The following is a 15980-nucleotide window of genomic DNA, read 5'->3' as shown; positions in this document are numbered from 1 at the left end:
AAATCATGCTACCAAAGAGTATGATCTCCTTTTTATAAAAGTATGTAAAACTGTGAATAGTAGTTTTGAATTCAAATGTGATATTTATTTACTTTTTTCTTATCTTTACTTTCTATAATTATTATTTTAAGGTGAGAACAAAAATATTTTGAAAAGTAGAGTTCTGAATTTTTGTTCAGTCTCATGAGGAGGGAGGAAAGAAAATATAGCCTTTTTATCTGGACTACCTGGTAGTTTTTAATAAACATTAGCAAGACGAGATAGGTTAATCAGACTTTAAACAAAATTCTGCACCCAGATTTTCATTCAAGCAATACATTACAGCTATGAAATATTTCAATTTTCATCATTTAGGGATTTTTCAAAGATGAAAATATTAAATCCAAAAATATCAATATGCTTAATATTATATGTATTATGTAATATTGATGGAAATAAATAAAAGTATGCAGTCAAAATATATTGATGAGAAATTGGGAATATAATGACAATATGACATTAAAGCTTTCTACCTTGTCTCTTTTGGCTGGATTTTTTCTCTAATCTCAAATATTTCTTATTAGCAGTTAAGGAGTACATGATCATGTTTCTCAACTGCCCACTGGCATTTTAAGGTCCATCTTCATAGAATAAATCAAACTGCAAATCCTTACAGGAAGTTTCGGTTTCATGAGCAGGCAGCCCTTGATTTGTTATTCTTGCTTCCACTGATATATTAAGCTAAGCTGGGTCACCTTGGTCTGTATGTGGCTAAGAGATTTTGAAACCCTGAGCAAGTACTAGCTAGTGGTGGTTATCCTTATAAATCAGAAACAACTTTAATTTTTAAAAGTTTTCCTTCTAAGTTGTGGTGGGAGAGATGCACATATGTGTGAGAATGCATGCACAGACGTGTGTACATGCATGGAGAGGTCAGAGGACAACCTCGGGTGTCATTCCTCAGCCACCGTCCACCTTTTGTTTGAGCTAAGATCTCTTATTGGTGAGACTGCTGTTCTCTACTATGATGAGACTTTTTCCTTGGAGAAACCTGAAGGGAAAGTCAAATATCTATGCTAGGTATAACAATCAAAATAGATTGTTATATTGCAGCAGGAGTAACAAAGGAAATGCTAGAATGTCAATAGCTTAAAACAAGTATTTATTTACTGCCCATGTCACATTGCTTGTGTTGATGGAGATGACAATGGTTTTAGAAGGATGTTCTCATTAAAGTTACTCAGAAATCTCTCTAGGATTGGAAAGGAAAGGGGCCACCATTTTAAACATATCTGATTTTGGAAGCAGAGGAAAAGAAACCTAGGAAAGTTTTTCATTCAGGCAATTAAATGTTCTGGTCTTCTGGACCTGAAATGAGATATTATCACTTCTGTTCACAATCCCATATGCCAAAATTAATTACATGGCTCTACCAAACCACAGGGGAGCCAGGAGGTACAATCATACAATGGATCCAAAAAGGAGAGAAATGAGAACTAGTTTCTGAAAGGCATCAATGGCTATTATATCAAATTTTTCTTTCAGTCATTTCAATTTTAATTGCCTAATGCTGCTTTGTTTATATGTATCCATATGCATGGAACAGGAGGGTGTTTTACATTCATGCATGCAAGTTAACATTTTCTCTCTTTACCTTAATTTTCCTATTGCCCCTCCCCTTTTCAGGTGCTTCACTTTATAATCATAATCCAGTCTTTCCACAAATAAAGTTTCTATGTATTAATAATTTTGTGAATAATGTTCATAATCATCACGCTATACGTTCCCTTAGGTCAGATAATTTGAGATGGAAGGTGGCTAAAGAAAGTTTTTAAATGACTAAAAGTCATACACAAATTCAAACAAATTTATTCCACAAATAAGAGTGTCTCTCACATATCAATAAACAGAAATGTGGTATATAAGACAGAATGTCAACACAGGATTTTGACACCAGTGAACAAGGCAAGGGTCCAGGAATTAGAAGTACATACAAAGATTGAATTTAGTTACATGTAATAAGGAAAAAGCCAGTTACTTCGACAAAACCAGAAAGAAGATGAGCAGCACACCATATTGCTGAAGTTTTGAAGAACCAGACTAAACCCCCCTAAATCTCTTCTAATTACAAACTGATTTAGTGATTCCCAAGGATTAGGGTGAAATAAAATCACATGCTTGGGACTAAATGGCCATGGACACTAAAAGGATGTAGAGATAGAGTGCCAAGCAGATGGCATCCACCAGGAATCACAAACTGAAATGCTTCACATGAACCAGGCAAGAAAAACAAATGTGTGAAGCCAGTATGAAAGGGGACGGTAGGTGCAAAGAGCCTTGTACTACAACCAACGATGCCATCTGCCTATTGACACTGTCTTTCAAAACACTGTGTGGACTAAGCAAAACCTGCTGATGGCTATTTACAATTTCTGGCTTGGTACTTCTGGTGTGGACCCTCTGCTCCATTTTATCTTTTCAATTTTATCTTATTTACCTCTATATTATCCAACAGCTATACCTAGGGCATATACTGCTAGATTTCTTGAATAATCCATTATGTTGGAAATAGCATGCTCTTTGAACAACCTACACCATTTTCCCATTAATTCTATACTTGGTCTTTTCTGATCATCTGGTTTCTAACCAAACTTTTGCCTGACCATTGCTTTTCTTCAACTTGATTTGTTTCCTGCATTCTGTGTGTGACACCTTAGGATAGCCCATGCCCTAAAACCTTCCATAAAATTAAACTTTTCCAGCTCTAGCTTCTTGACTGACACCTATTATGTACCAGATCAAAATAATAGAAAATTTATTAGAAACCTAATATGCATCAAGATTGACTCAAGAATGTGACTAGGTATTTGAATGCAAACACTGATCTTTCTCTTTTCTACACCCTGTGCTTCTCCTTCCAGTCATTCTATTCATCTGGCATTAAATCATCTCTTAGATCTAGCTTATATATCTTTTTGAAGACATAGAAATTAGTTAATGGTAGCTTGAGTAGATTACCAGGGGACACCTCCTAGAAGACAGCATTATAATCTAGAAATAAAATTCAAGTTCCTCAAAAATAGCTACGAATGTATAGAAAAGTGATATACATCCTTGCATCCATTTATATCAAAAGAAAGTGGATTTTTTTGGTGTCCCAGTAAAGTCTACTAAATAAAACAAATCAATTTATGAGAAAGATTTTAATTCTAAATTCCTACAACATGTCACCAATTTCATTCCAGAAGAAAACAAAGCCCTTGTAGGAATTGTTGCCCAAATTTCTTGACAACACTCTTTTCAAGCTGTTTTGTGAAATGCTGCTCTTGCCAATAGGAACAAAAGAATGCGCAGGTGTGCATTAGTCATTGAGGTCTAATAAAAATCCAGCTCCCTCCCATAGTGTCCAGGTGCAGAAGGAACCAGGGCATGGTTCCTGAGCTCTGACAGTTAAAGCACTAAAGTAAAGGACTTGGAAATTTCCTTTTATGAGTTGCCAGGGTTTGGGGAGTAAGGAGACTGATGGCAGCCTTGATCTGTGGGTGTGGCTAAAAAGATAATGGGGGGATTAACAATCCCATTTACACTGGCCAGGCTGGAAAACTGTTCATTGACTACTGGCAGCAACAGCTATTTTAGGAACTAGACTTATTTGTCACTCTTTTGTCTTGGATTCCTAGTGAGTTCAAAGCCTTGGCTGAGCTGCTTTCCCATCTCCCATTCATAAGAATTGACCTGAGGGATAGGATACATGGCAGCTTTTAATTAGTCTTCTCCAAGTGTTAGCGCCCCACAGCCTTAATCACTACTTTCCAGAATATTCACCTGTTACTTTTTATATATTTTCTGTACTTTTACCTTGTTAACTAAATGGAAAGTCTTCCTTCTCTGTTATTACATGCTTTGTTCCTTTATACTTGCAGCCCCTATCTTATAAATCATAGTAATGCTAAGCAACAAATATCTACTTATGTGGAGACCAGTAATTTTAGAAATTCTTCCTCTCTCTCCCAGACATATTCTGAAGCTCTATACACTCATTCTGTGTCTGTCTAGTTTTGATTTTTCTCTTGATTTACATTTGGTCTCTATTCTTAGCATTTGAACTTGATAACTCTAATATTAGAACTTGTTTTCTCTAATGGAATTGTTTGCCTGTCACTTGGGTTCCTGGTACCAGTGACATATATGCTAAGTGCTCCTACTACAGATTTAATTTGAGAGACTGGATACTGATTCTGGTCTTTGGATAAGCACGATAACCCTCAGATGCTTCAAGGATTTAGGTTCTCTACATTTAGAAGGCATGGACACAGCTCACACAGCATTCTCCGAGCCACACATCTAAAATTCATCCTAGTATGTGCTTCCCTGAAAAGAACTCAAGCTTTGCAGTCAGTTGCCTAAAAGTTTGAATACCAATTCTAATACTGAGAAACTATAAACTCTTAAGATAGTTATTTCAGCTCTCTGTGCCTTAGATTCTAAAGGGAGGGTACAATTCCATTTTGTCAAGATAATATTTCAGCCAGGAATGGTGGTGTACACTGTAATCTTAGCACTCAGAAGGTGGAGGTAAGAGTATTAGAAGTTCAAGGTCATTTTCTTTTTTTTTCCCTTTTTTATGTGTATGAGTGTATTATCTATATGCATATAATTGCACAGGTGTCAGATTCCCCCAGAATTGGATTTAGGAGAACAGTTGTTGGCCACCATGTGGGTGCTGGGAATTGAACCCGGGTCCTCTGCAAAAGCAGCCAGTGCTCTAAACCCCTGAGTCATCTCTCCAGCACCACAGAAGTTCAAGATCACTTAAATCTACATAGTGAGTGAGTTCAAAGCCAAGCTGGCCTATATGAGAGATTATTTCAAAGTGTAAAAAAAAATTACAATTCAAAACATTTGTAATTCATCTGGTGGGTTGTATACAATATATAATACTAGTTACCTTTTCTGACTTGATCCTTTGTTATTCTTTCCACCTCCAGAGGGTATATACCTTTTAAACGATTTAATGATCTTGGGCTTGACCCTTCCATCTTATCACAATTGACAATGTATAATCCCAATACCATTAGAAATTAGGAACTTTTTAGAAAATAAAAGAATAAGGAAAATACTCAGAAAACAGAAATTTATTTGGTCCTGCATATCTGTAGGTTCTGCACCCACACATTCAGCCAATAGTGAATCAATTATTAGGGGAAATATTAACATCTGTATTAAACATGTACAGACTAATTTTCTTATTATTTTTCTTTAAACAGTGAGGAATAGAAACTATTACTATTTCTTTTTTTCCAATTTTCCAAGGAGTCACTGTTTATTAACTGACCACATTACAAAAATACCGTGGTAGACACCTTAGTTCATCTTTCTAATAAGCCTGTTGATCTAATCTTCCCTGTTGTCAGCATCTCCACCTTCCACAAAATGAGTTGTCATTTTCTTCATTCTACCTTGTGGAGAAGACCATTTGAAGGGTCACAGGAAGCTATTTGTTTCCTTCATGAATTTTCCAACCATAAAGAGCTTGTGAATCAGATCCTCCATGCAGATGATATCCTATTTACCAAGAGACCAAGCAATTGAAGTGTTATCTATCAAGGCAATCTTCTACTTCTTACTGATTTTTCCATAACTATGCTTGTAGATTAGTTCATTTACTGACTTCAGGTTGGGAAACCCCCATGTAATGTATGGTCCACAATTTTTAGAGTATTAATTGAAGCCTTGTTGAGCTTAACAAAGGCACCACTGAATATCTGGTGCAGGCAGAGAAGCTGTGACACCTCACAGACCTTTGAGCTCACATCACCCATACCTCTGATTCTGATGACAAATGCCAATTTGGGTTCTGTGGGTATGTAGAAGTTGCAAGAATTTCTTGCCATCCTGGCCTTTCAGATCTCAGTTCTGTACATCTGCCTATATTCCTTGTGATACTTCTCAGCCTTTTCACAGAGAAGCTTCTTACTTGCCTTTCGAAGAAGGTCTTTAGGACAAACTTTTCCCAGGCACTTTACCTTCAAACCTGTGAAATTCCTTCACTTTTTCTGAAGGGTTTCTGGCACAGCAGAAATCTTATTTTTCTTCTTTGGTAAGTCCTCTGTGGTTCTAGCTTTTTAAAAAAATATATTTTTGTTGATTCTTGGAGAATTTCCTACAGTGTATTTTGACCACATTCAGAACCTTCCCCTGCTTCCTCTAAGATTTGCTCCCACCTTCTTATTCCCTATCACTTCATGTTCTCTATTATATACTTAAAGAAATATTAGGTCTAAATTGTGGCCTCCAAATATTCTTCAGGGTAGTTTCATCCTTTGGAGATTGGTCAATCTACCCAGTGACACACCCTTTAAGAAAACTGACTCTTCCTCTCGTAGCTGCTATAAATTGTTAATAGTTCCTCAGCTAGGACTACGGCTTCTTGTCTACCATTACCTGTCTGGATTTTTGCCTGGCTTGGCCTTGCCCAGGCCTTGGCATACTGTCACTAGTGCCGTGGTTCACATGTACTACCATCCACTGTGTTCCAAAGAACAAGGATTATTTTATACTTGTCCACCACCTCTGGCTCTTGCAATGCTTCTGTTCCCTCTTCCACTATGAGTGCTAAGCCTTGGGAAGAGAGGGTATGTGACATAGATGTACCATTTAGAGCTGAGCACTCCCCTCAGTCTCTTATTTTCTGCATGTTGACCAGTTGTGGGTCTCTGTGCTAATCACTATCTGCTTTAAGAAACATCATCCTTGATATGAGTTGAGAGAGACACTAATCTATGGATACAACAACAACAACAAAAAAAAACTAGGACTTGGTTCAATACTATGAACATTTAGTAGCATAAAAGTAGTAGGTCCTGTGACCTGTCTAGCCACAGGTTCCTAGGCCTGAAATCAGTGCCATATATGGGCTCCATCTTGGGAAGTGGGCTTTAAATTCAATAAGAATATGTTTGATTCCTCCTATAACATTCATGCCACTATTGCGCCAGTGGTCATATTTTGCCAGACCAGTTGCTATTATAGCTTGCACTGTTCGTAGCTGAGTAGAACTGAAGATTACTTTTCTCTTTTGGTAGCATGCAGAGAATCATCCAACACTATGAAAATTAGACAGCAGAGGTGAAGCTATGAGGTCAGTACCAGCTCAATTTCTCCATGTTTGTCCTACAATTCATGTGTGCAATCACTTCAGCAACAGGGTCTTACAGTCAAGTTCTAGAAGATAAGTAAGAGTCATAGAAATAGCCAGAATTTATTGAATGTCTGTGAGACCCAACACCAGTCAACAAATCTAAAAGAGAGTGTCCATTCCTGGCAGTGGGCCTTTTAACTTGTTAGCCTATGGTGTCTGATAAGGGCTAGTCCCCCAGTATGGGGTAACTCCATTGAAACTCTTTATATATGTATATGTATGTATTTCAAAGTGCTTCTACAGCAGTAGATTTCCATATGACTTTTTCAAATATCATTTAGTGTTAGTTATGCCTTCCCATACTCCCTATTTTAACATGCCCTTCTCTACTGCACCCATTTAATGCTTCCTACTGCATTATTCCCCCTTCCCCATTTTACCACTGCATTCTGTCTGCCATGTCATGAAACACCACTCTCCCCATGGTCCCTTACTAGTTTCTGGGCCTCTATGAATTTTCCAACTGTAACACACAAACTAATGATACAAAGCTAGTATCTATACATTAGAAAGAACATGGCATGTTTGTCTTTCAAGGTCTAGGTTACCTCATTCAGAATGATTCTTTCCACTTCTGTCCACCTACCTGCAAATTTCATAATTTCATTTTTCTTAAGATTTGAATAATATTTCATTGTGTAAATGTTCTCCATTTTCACTACCCATTCTCCAGTTGATAGACAGTTATGTTATTTCCATTTACTGGCTATTGTGAATAGAACAGCAACAAACACATATGAGCTGGTATAGTAGGATACAGAGTCCTTTAGGTATATGCCTAAGAATGGTGTAACTATATCATGTGTTAGATATACCTCTAGCATTTTGAGTAACCACCACACTAATTTCCATAGTGACCGCTGTGGGGACTTGGTGATACAAAACAACTCAACAGTCAGGAAAAGTAGAGACCATATGGACATGGTGATAAAAAATGAAAACCTAACAGTTCTGGGAAACAAAAACCTGGCCCTGGAGAGATAGGAACCTGACAGCTCTGGAAAATTAAAACCTCAAATGCTAATTAAGTCCTGTGGTCATGACCAATCAAACCCCGGGGTGGAGTGAAGGGAGGGACACTCAATGCTCACAAATGTATATAAGCACTTGCCTAAAGCTTAATAAATGAGCTCTTGCTGGACAAGACTCCCTGCCTCCTTGGTGGTTCCTCAGGAACAGAGGGTTGGGACGGCAGTACACTCCCCCTCCTAGGCACCCATCATGCTGTGTGCAGGGAAGGACCCCCGCAACCGCAATAGTTTCCACTCCCACTAACAGTGAATAAGTTTTCCCCTTTCTCCACATTCACGAAAGTATTTGTTTTCATTTGCTTTTATGCTCTTATGCATTCTGACTGAGGTGAGATGAAATCTCCAAATAGATTTCATTTCCATTTCCCTGATGGCTAAAGATATTGAGCATTTTAGAAAGTATTTTATTCATTATTTTTATTTTATGTATATGCATGTATTGCCTGCATGTAGGTAAGTGCACCCTTGTCATGCAATGCCTGCAGAGGACAGAAGAGACTGTTGGATTCCCTGGAAATGGAGTTACTGACAGTCGTTAGCTGCCATGTGGGTGCTGGGATTCAAACCTGGATCTTCTGCAAGAACAACCAGTGTTCTTAACCGCTGAGCCAGCTCTCCAGCCCAAGATGTTGAGCATGTTTAAAAGTGTTTCTCAGCCATTTGCATTTCACCTTTTGAGAACTCTGTTTAGTTCCAAGTCCCATTTTTTTTTTAACTGGGATGGTTGTTTTCTTGACATTTAGTTTTTGATTTCTAATCTAAATTCTATTCTAAATATTAACCCTTTGTAAGATGTGTAACAGGCAAAGATTTATATAGCATATTCTAGACTCCCTCTTAACTCCAATGTTGGTGTCCTCTGCTGTGCAAAGTCTCTTTTAGTTTTATATGGTGCCATTTGTCAGTTTTTGGTCTTAATGCCTGCACTATCAGGGTCCAAACAGGATTCTTTTGTGTGCCAATAAGTTTCAATATATTCCCTACTTACATCTCTATTGGATTTAGCATATGAGATTTTGTGTTGAGGTCCTTGAATTGTGTACAGCACCATATTTTGAACAGGTGGTCTTTTTTCTTCAATGTGTGTTTTTTTCACTTTTCTTTTAATTGAGCTTTTTAAATTGCATACATTTCCCACTCAAATCCCAACCCCTCCCCCATCCATGCCTCCCACATACCCCCACCAAACCCTATGCACTCTGCCATATATGCTGAGTCCTATTTATTCAGGTGTTTGTACCTAAATGTCCTTCAGTATAAATGTGTCCACTGGAGTCTAGTCAACCCACTTGGTGGTTGTATGTAAGTCATACTTTCCCTCACCCAGTAGCAATCAGTATCAAATATTTCTCACTTTAGTGCAGGCTTGCCACCTATTTCTCACCTTCCCTTTGGGCCCTTGTTTAATTAAGTTGGCATGGGTCCCACGTTTGATGCCATCGCTGCTACAGGCTCACATGAGCAAGCCTCCAGTGGCCTATAAGCCTCCACCTCCTTATGTTCATGAACCAGCCCTGGCTCTTATAATCTTTCTGCCTCCTCTTCCACAATGGTCCCTGAGCCATAAGTGGGTAAGGTTCTATACAGGAGTCCCATCCTACACTCTACAGTCTCCTATTCTCAAAAACTTGGCCAGTTGTGGCCTTCTGTGTGTATCGCACTCTGATGTACATGGAAGCCTCACTGGTAAGTTGAGGAATGCATTAACCTTCTCTCTACCCCTTATTCCACTATGTTCCATGAGCCTTGGTTGTAGAGATTCCACTGCAGATGTGTCACCTAGTACTGGGCATCTCCCAGGTTTATGTTCTCTGTGCCTGACCAGATGTGCAACTCTGCAGTGGCCTCCATCAGTTGCATAAAGAAGCTCCTTTGATGAGTGCTGTATGGCACTCTTGTCACTCTAAGGGAGGTCTCTTTTATCTGGCACTGCATTCCCTGCCAACCAGCTCCCAGGTATACATATGCATTAATGTTCAGATACTCTATGTGCATTTCTCATAGGGTTTCTAGGGCATCACTTTTCCCTCAGGGTTTCCTAGCCCCCTGAGATTCACACATTTCCACTCTTTTTTTCTCCCATCCAGCATCCCTTCTCCCTTCCTCCAAAGTCCCAGTGCCCCAAATATCCCCACCCTCCTCCCAATACCTCCTGACTCCTGCTACCTTTCCTCTCCTGACTGCATTACCTCCCCAACACCATGTCCCTCCCTCTTCTCCTCCCTGGAGATTGCTCCCACTTTTCAACCTCCCTCAGGTAACATCTGTTCCCTACTATCCCACTTTCAGGTTGTTTCTTTTCCTTTACCTCCATGCATGCTTTCCCTTTACCTGGATCCTGCTGTTACATCAGAATATATATATATACTCACATATAAGGGATTGATGCTACAATTCACAAATGAGGGAGAACATACATCACTTGCTTTTCTACATTTGTGTTACTTTGCTTAGTATAACAATCTCTAGCTCCATCCATTTACCTGCAAATTTCATAATTTCATTGTTTCTTACTGCTGAACTCCATTGAGTAGGTGTACACTTTCTTTAACCATTCTTCAGTTGAGGGACATTTAGGTTGTTTCCATTTCTTAGCTACTGTGAAGAGAGTAGCAACAAACATGGATGTACAGGTATCTCTACAGTATGAGGAGTCCTTTGGGTATAATTATTGGATTGGAAAGTAGGTGTATTTTCAGTTTTTTAAGGGTTCTGCACACTGCTTTCCATAGTTGTTGCATTGGTTTGCATTCCCACCAGTAGTGAATGAGTGTTTTTCTTTCTCCACATCTTCTCCGCCATTTGCAGTCTTTCTCTTGATCTTTGACAATCTGACTAGGGTAAGGCAGAATCTTAAAGTGGTCTTCATCTGCATTTCTCTAATTATTAAGGATGTTGAGCACTTTTTAAGGTGCTTTTTAGCCACTTTATTTCTTCATTTGAGAACGCTCTGTTTAGATCTATTGCCTTTTTATTTGTAGTTTATTTTCTTATTTCCTTCTTTTTTGAGTTCTTTGTACATTCTGGATATCAAACCTCTGTCAGATGTGTAGATGGTGAAGATTTTCTCCCATTCAGTGGGTTTCTTCTTCTCCCCCTTATTTGTTTCTTTTTCTGTACAGGAATTTTGTGATTTAATGAGATTCCATTTACTGATTGTTGGCCTTAGCACCTGAGCAGCTGATTTGGAAAGCTGATTTAGAAAGTCTTTTCTCACACCTATATCATGGAGGGTTCTCCCTATGTTTTCTTCTAGCAGTTTTGGGTTTTATATTGAGGTCTTTTATCCATTTGGAGTTGACTTTTGTTAAGGGTGAAAGATAAAGGTCAAGTTTCGTTTTTTTTCTGCAGGTGGAAATCTAGTTTTGCCAGCACCATTTTTTGAAGATGTTATCTTTCCTCCATTGTGTATTCTTAGCACCTTCGTCAAATTCAAGGTGGCTGAAATTATATGAACTCATGTTTGGGCCTTCTATTGTGTTCCATTGATCTACATGTATTTTTTGTACTAGTACCATGCTGTTTTTATTACTATAGCTCTGTAAAATAATGTGAGATCTTGTATGGTAATCCCCCCAAGATTATTTTTGCCAAAGATTGTTTTGGCTGTCTGGGGTCTTTTGTGATTCCATATGAATTTTAGGATGATTTTCTCAAGCTCCATGAAGAATGTCATGGGTATTTTGATTGGGATTGCATTGAATCTATAAATTGCTTTTGGTAAGATGGTCATTTTCACAATATTGATTCTACCAATCCATGAACATGGTAGGTCTTTCCATCTCCTAGTGTCTTCCTCTTTCTTGAGAGCTTTGAAATTTTCATTGTAGAGATCTTTAATGTCTTTGGTTACGTTTATTCCTAAGTATTTTATTTTTTTAAGTCTATCAAGAATGGGAGAGTTTCTTCAAGATCTTTTTCTGATCGCTTGTTGTTGCTATATAGAAAGGCTACTGATTTTAAGTTGATTTTTTATCCTGCCACTTTGCTGAAAGTATTAATCAATTCTGACAGTTTTCTAGTGGAATTTTTGGATCTCTTGTGTATAATATCATATCATTTGCAAATACGGACAATTTAACCTCTTCTTTCACAATCAATACTCTTTTCATTTCTTTCTCTTGTCTTGCTGCTCTTGCAAGAGTTTCAAACACTATATTGAAAAGGAGTGGAGAAAGTGGATAGCCCTGTCTGGTTCCTTACTTTAATGGAAATACTTCCAGTTTTTCTACATTTAGGATGATTTTGGCTATGGGTTTGTTGTATATAGCTTTAATTATGTTGAGGTATGTTCCCTCCAGACCAATTCCTTCATAAGACTTTTAATATGAATGCATGTTGGATTTTGTCAAATGCCATTTCTACATCTATTGAGATGACCGTGTGGTTTTTGTCTTTAAGTCCATTTATGTTTTATTATATTTATTGACTTATGTATGTTGAACCATCCCTGCATCTCTGGGATAAAGCTGATTTGATCATGGTGGATGATCTTTTTGATGTGTCTCTCTATGCGGTTTGCAGGTCTTTTGTTGAATATCTTTGCATCTATGTTCATTAAGGATATGGGTCTATAGCTTTCTTTTTATGGTTCTGTCTTTATCTAGTTTTGGTATTAGTGTGATACTGGCTTCGTATAAGGAGTTTGGGAGTTCTCCATCTGTTTCTAGCTTTTTGAATACTTTAGGTATTGGTCATAGATTTTCTTTGAATGTCTGCTAGAATTCTGCTGTGAATTCATCTAGGCCTGAGCTTTTCTTAAGCAGGAGGTTTTATATTACTGCTATTACTGTTTAAAGTTCCTTATTTGTTATGGGTCTGTTTGGGCTGTTGATTTCCTCTTAGTTTAACTTTGATGGTGGTCATTATTTTAGAAATTCATCCCTTTCTTTTATGTTTTCAAATTTAATGGCACACAGATTTTTAAAGTATTCCCTTACAATGTTTTGGATTTTTTGGTGTCTATTGTGTTGTTTCCCCATTCAGCTCTGATTTTGTAGATTTGTATTTTTTTTTCTTTCTTTTGGCTAACTGGGCTGAGGGTCTGTCTATTCTGCCTGTCTATTCTGTATATATCTGTTAGGTCCATTTCATGTGATATGTCATTTAATTCAGATGTCTCTCTGTTTATTCTTTGTCCAGTTGACCTTTCTATTGAAGAAAGTGGGGTGTTAAAGTCGCCCATTATCACTAAGTTGGTGCCAATCTCCAATAGTCCTGGACTACTGATTTTATGAAATTCAGTGCTCCAGAGTTTGGTGCATAAGTGCTCATGATTGTGATATCTTCTTGGTCAATTTTCCCCTTGATTAGAATGAAGTAACCCTCCTTATGTCTTGTGATGAGTTTTAATTTGAAGTCTATTTTGTCAGATATTAAAATTGCAACATCTGCTTGTTTCTTGGGGCCATTTCCTTGGCATATTTTTTTCCATCCTCTTACCCTAAGATAGTATCTGTCCTTGAAGATGAGATGAGTTTCTTGAAGACAACAAAAAGATTTGTTTTCTTTCTTGATCCATTGCACCAGTCTGTGTCTTTTGACAGGGGAGTTGAGGCCATTGATATTAGTGTTATTACTGAAAGATGTGTATTTTATATTGTCATTTTAATTTCTTTGTACTTGTGGCACTGTTTTGTGTTTCTGTTGTTATACCTTTCTTTTTTTTCTTTCTGTAGCCTCTGGGGTATACTCATTCCTTTCTTTTTGGTGCTTCGTATTGCTTCAAGTATTCTCTGTAGTGCTGGTTTGGAAGACATGAATTCTTTCAGCCTACTTGTGTCATGGAAAAGTTTTTTGTTCACCTTCAACTTTGATAGATAGTTTTGCTGAATAAAGTATTCAGGGTTGGCATCCATGGTTGTTCGGAACTGGGAATACTTTGTTCCATGCTCTTCTGGCTTTCATAGTTCACTCTGAAAAGTCAGCTGTAATTCTGATGAGTTTTCCTTTATATGTAACTTTCTGTTTTTCTCTAGCAGCTTCCAATGTCCTCTCTTTGTTCTGTGCATTTATTGTTTTTACTATGATAGGTCATGGGGACTTTCTGTTCTGATCATTTCTTAATGGTGTTCTCTGTGCTTCTTGAATCTCTATAGCTATATCTTTTCTTAATTTAGGGAAGTTTTCTTCTATAATCCTATTGAAGTTCTGTTGGATGCCATTGGTTTGAGTTTCTTGTCCTTCCTGTATGCCTATAATATGTAAATTTGGTTATTTCATGTTGTCCTATATTTCCTGAATAGTCCATTCCTGTGTTTCTTTTTAATTTTGCATAATCTTTGCTTAAGGAGCCCAGATCTTTAACTTTATCCTCCAGTCTTGATATCCTGTTTTCCATTTCATTCATTCTGCTTTGGAGACTTTCTCCTATTGTTTCTAATTGGTTTATTGAGTTTTTCAGTCCCATGTTCATTTCCATTTCGGTTTTCTTCACTATTTCTCTTTACTAAATTTACTTTTCAAATTATGAATTGTTTCTGATATTTCATTAAGCCACATATTTGTATATCCTTGGGCTTCTGTCAAAAGTTTATGCCTTTCCTCTTTGAGTTCTTTGAGTTGTCTGCATTTTCTTGTAGTTCTTTGATCATGTTTTTGATTGTTCTTTTAAATTCTGCATCCTGGGGATCTAGGTAGTGGTTCTCAATGCTGTACACTTCTGTAGGACTCCTGGATTTTGTTGGGGATATGTTTTCCTGGTTCATCATTTCCATGTACCAACTCTTCTTTTCATTGATTCTTTGGATTAATTTTTTCATTTCTTTTTCATTAATTTCAGTCTCGTTATCTCTGATTACTTCTTAAAAATTCATTTTTAAAAAAAATTCTTGTGAATGAATGTATTACGTATGTAAGTACACCTGTGTCATGCAATGCCCATGGAGGTAAGAAGATGTCATTGGATCCCCAGGAACTGGAGTACTGCATGGTTATTAGCTGACATATTGGTATTGAGAACTGAACCTGGGTCCTCTGGAAGAACAGCTAGTTCTCTTAACTGCTCATGCATCTATCCAGCCTATGCTACTCTTTTTAGATACTGTTTCTTCTGGGTTTTCCAAGGCCTTCAGCTGTATCATTACATATGTTATTATGAGATGTCTCTACTTGTCTGATGTAGACACTTAGTGTTATAAACTTACCTTCAGAATTTCTATCATTGTCACCTATCAAGTCTGGTATGTTATGTTTTCATTTTTATTCAATTCTAGGTTATATTTTTCCTTTTTATTTCTCCCTTGACTCAATTTTTATTTAATAGTGTGTTGTTTATCTTGCAGTAGTTCACGTGCTTTCTGTAGTTTCTGCTGCCGTTGATATCCAGCTTTATTTTGTTGTAGTCAGATAGAACATAAGATGCTATTTCAATTTTCCTATATTTGTTGAGCTTTCCTTTGTGCTCTAATATATGGTTGATTTTAGAGAAAGTTTCATGAGTTGCTGAGAAAAATAAAATATGTGTTCTTTAGTATTTGGGTGGAATGTTGTGTAGATAGCTGTTAGGGTCATTTGATTTATGATATCATTTAAGTCCTGAGTTTATTGGTTTAAATTTTTTCTTTATTGCCTGTCTATTGGCAGTGGGGTATTGAAGGCTCCCACTATCATTGTGTTGTGATTATTCTGCCATTTTAGATTTAATACTATTTTTAAATTATTTTATTTTTTATTTTTATTTTATGTGCGTGTTTTATTTGCATATATGCTAGTGCATCCACGTGTGGAATGCCCTTGAAGTCCAGACGAAAGCATTGGATCTCCTGGAA

At 37.3% G+C, this 15980-nt stretch overlaps 1 pseudogene; it reads right to left on the bottom strand.

The window, feature by feature from the left end:
* Positions 1-5343: 5343 nt before the first annotated feature.
* Positions 5344-15980, bottom strand: part of LOC103746230 — a 36534-nt pseudogene continuing 25897 nt past the window's right edge.

Source organism: Nannospalax galili, unplaced genomic scaffold (genome assembly GCF_000622305.1).
Source record: "Nannospalax galili isolate Female #2095 unplaced genomic scaffold, S.galili_v1.0 scaffold3, whole genome shotgun sequence".
In the NCBI taxonomy this organism is placed as follows: Eukaryota; Metazoa; Chordata; class Mammalia; order Rodentia; family Spalacidae; genus Nannospalax; species Nannospalax galili.
Note: the sequence above shows the minus strand (reverse complement) of the source record. Positions and strands in the feature narration are given on the sequence as shown.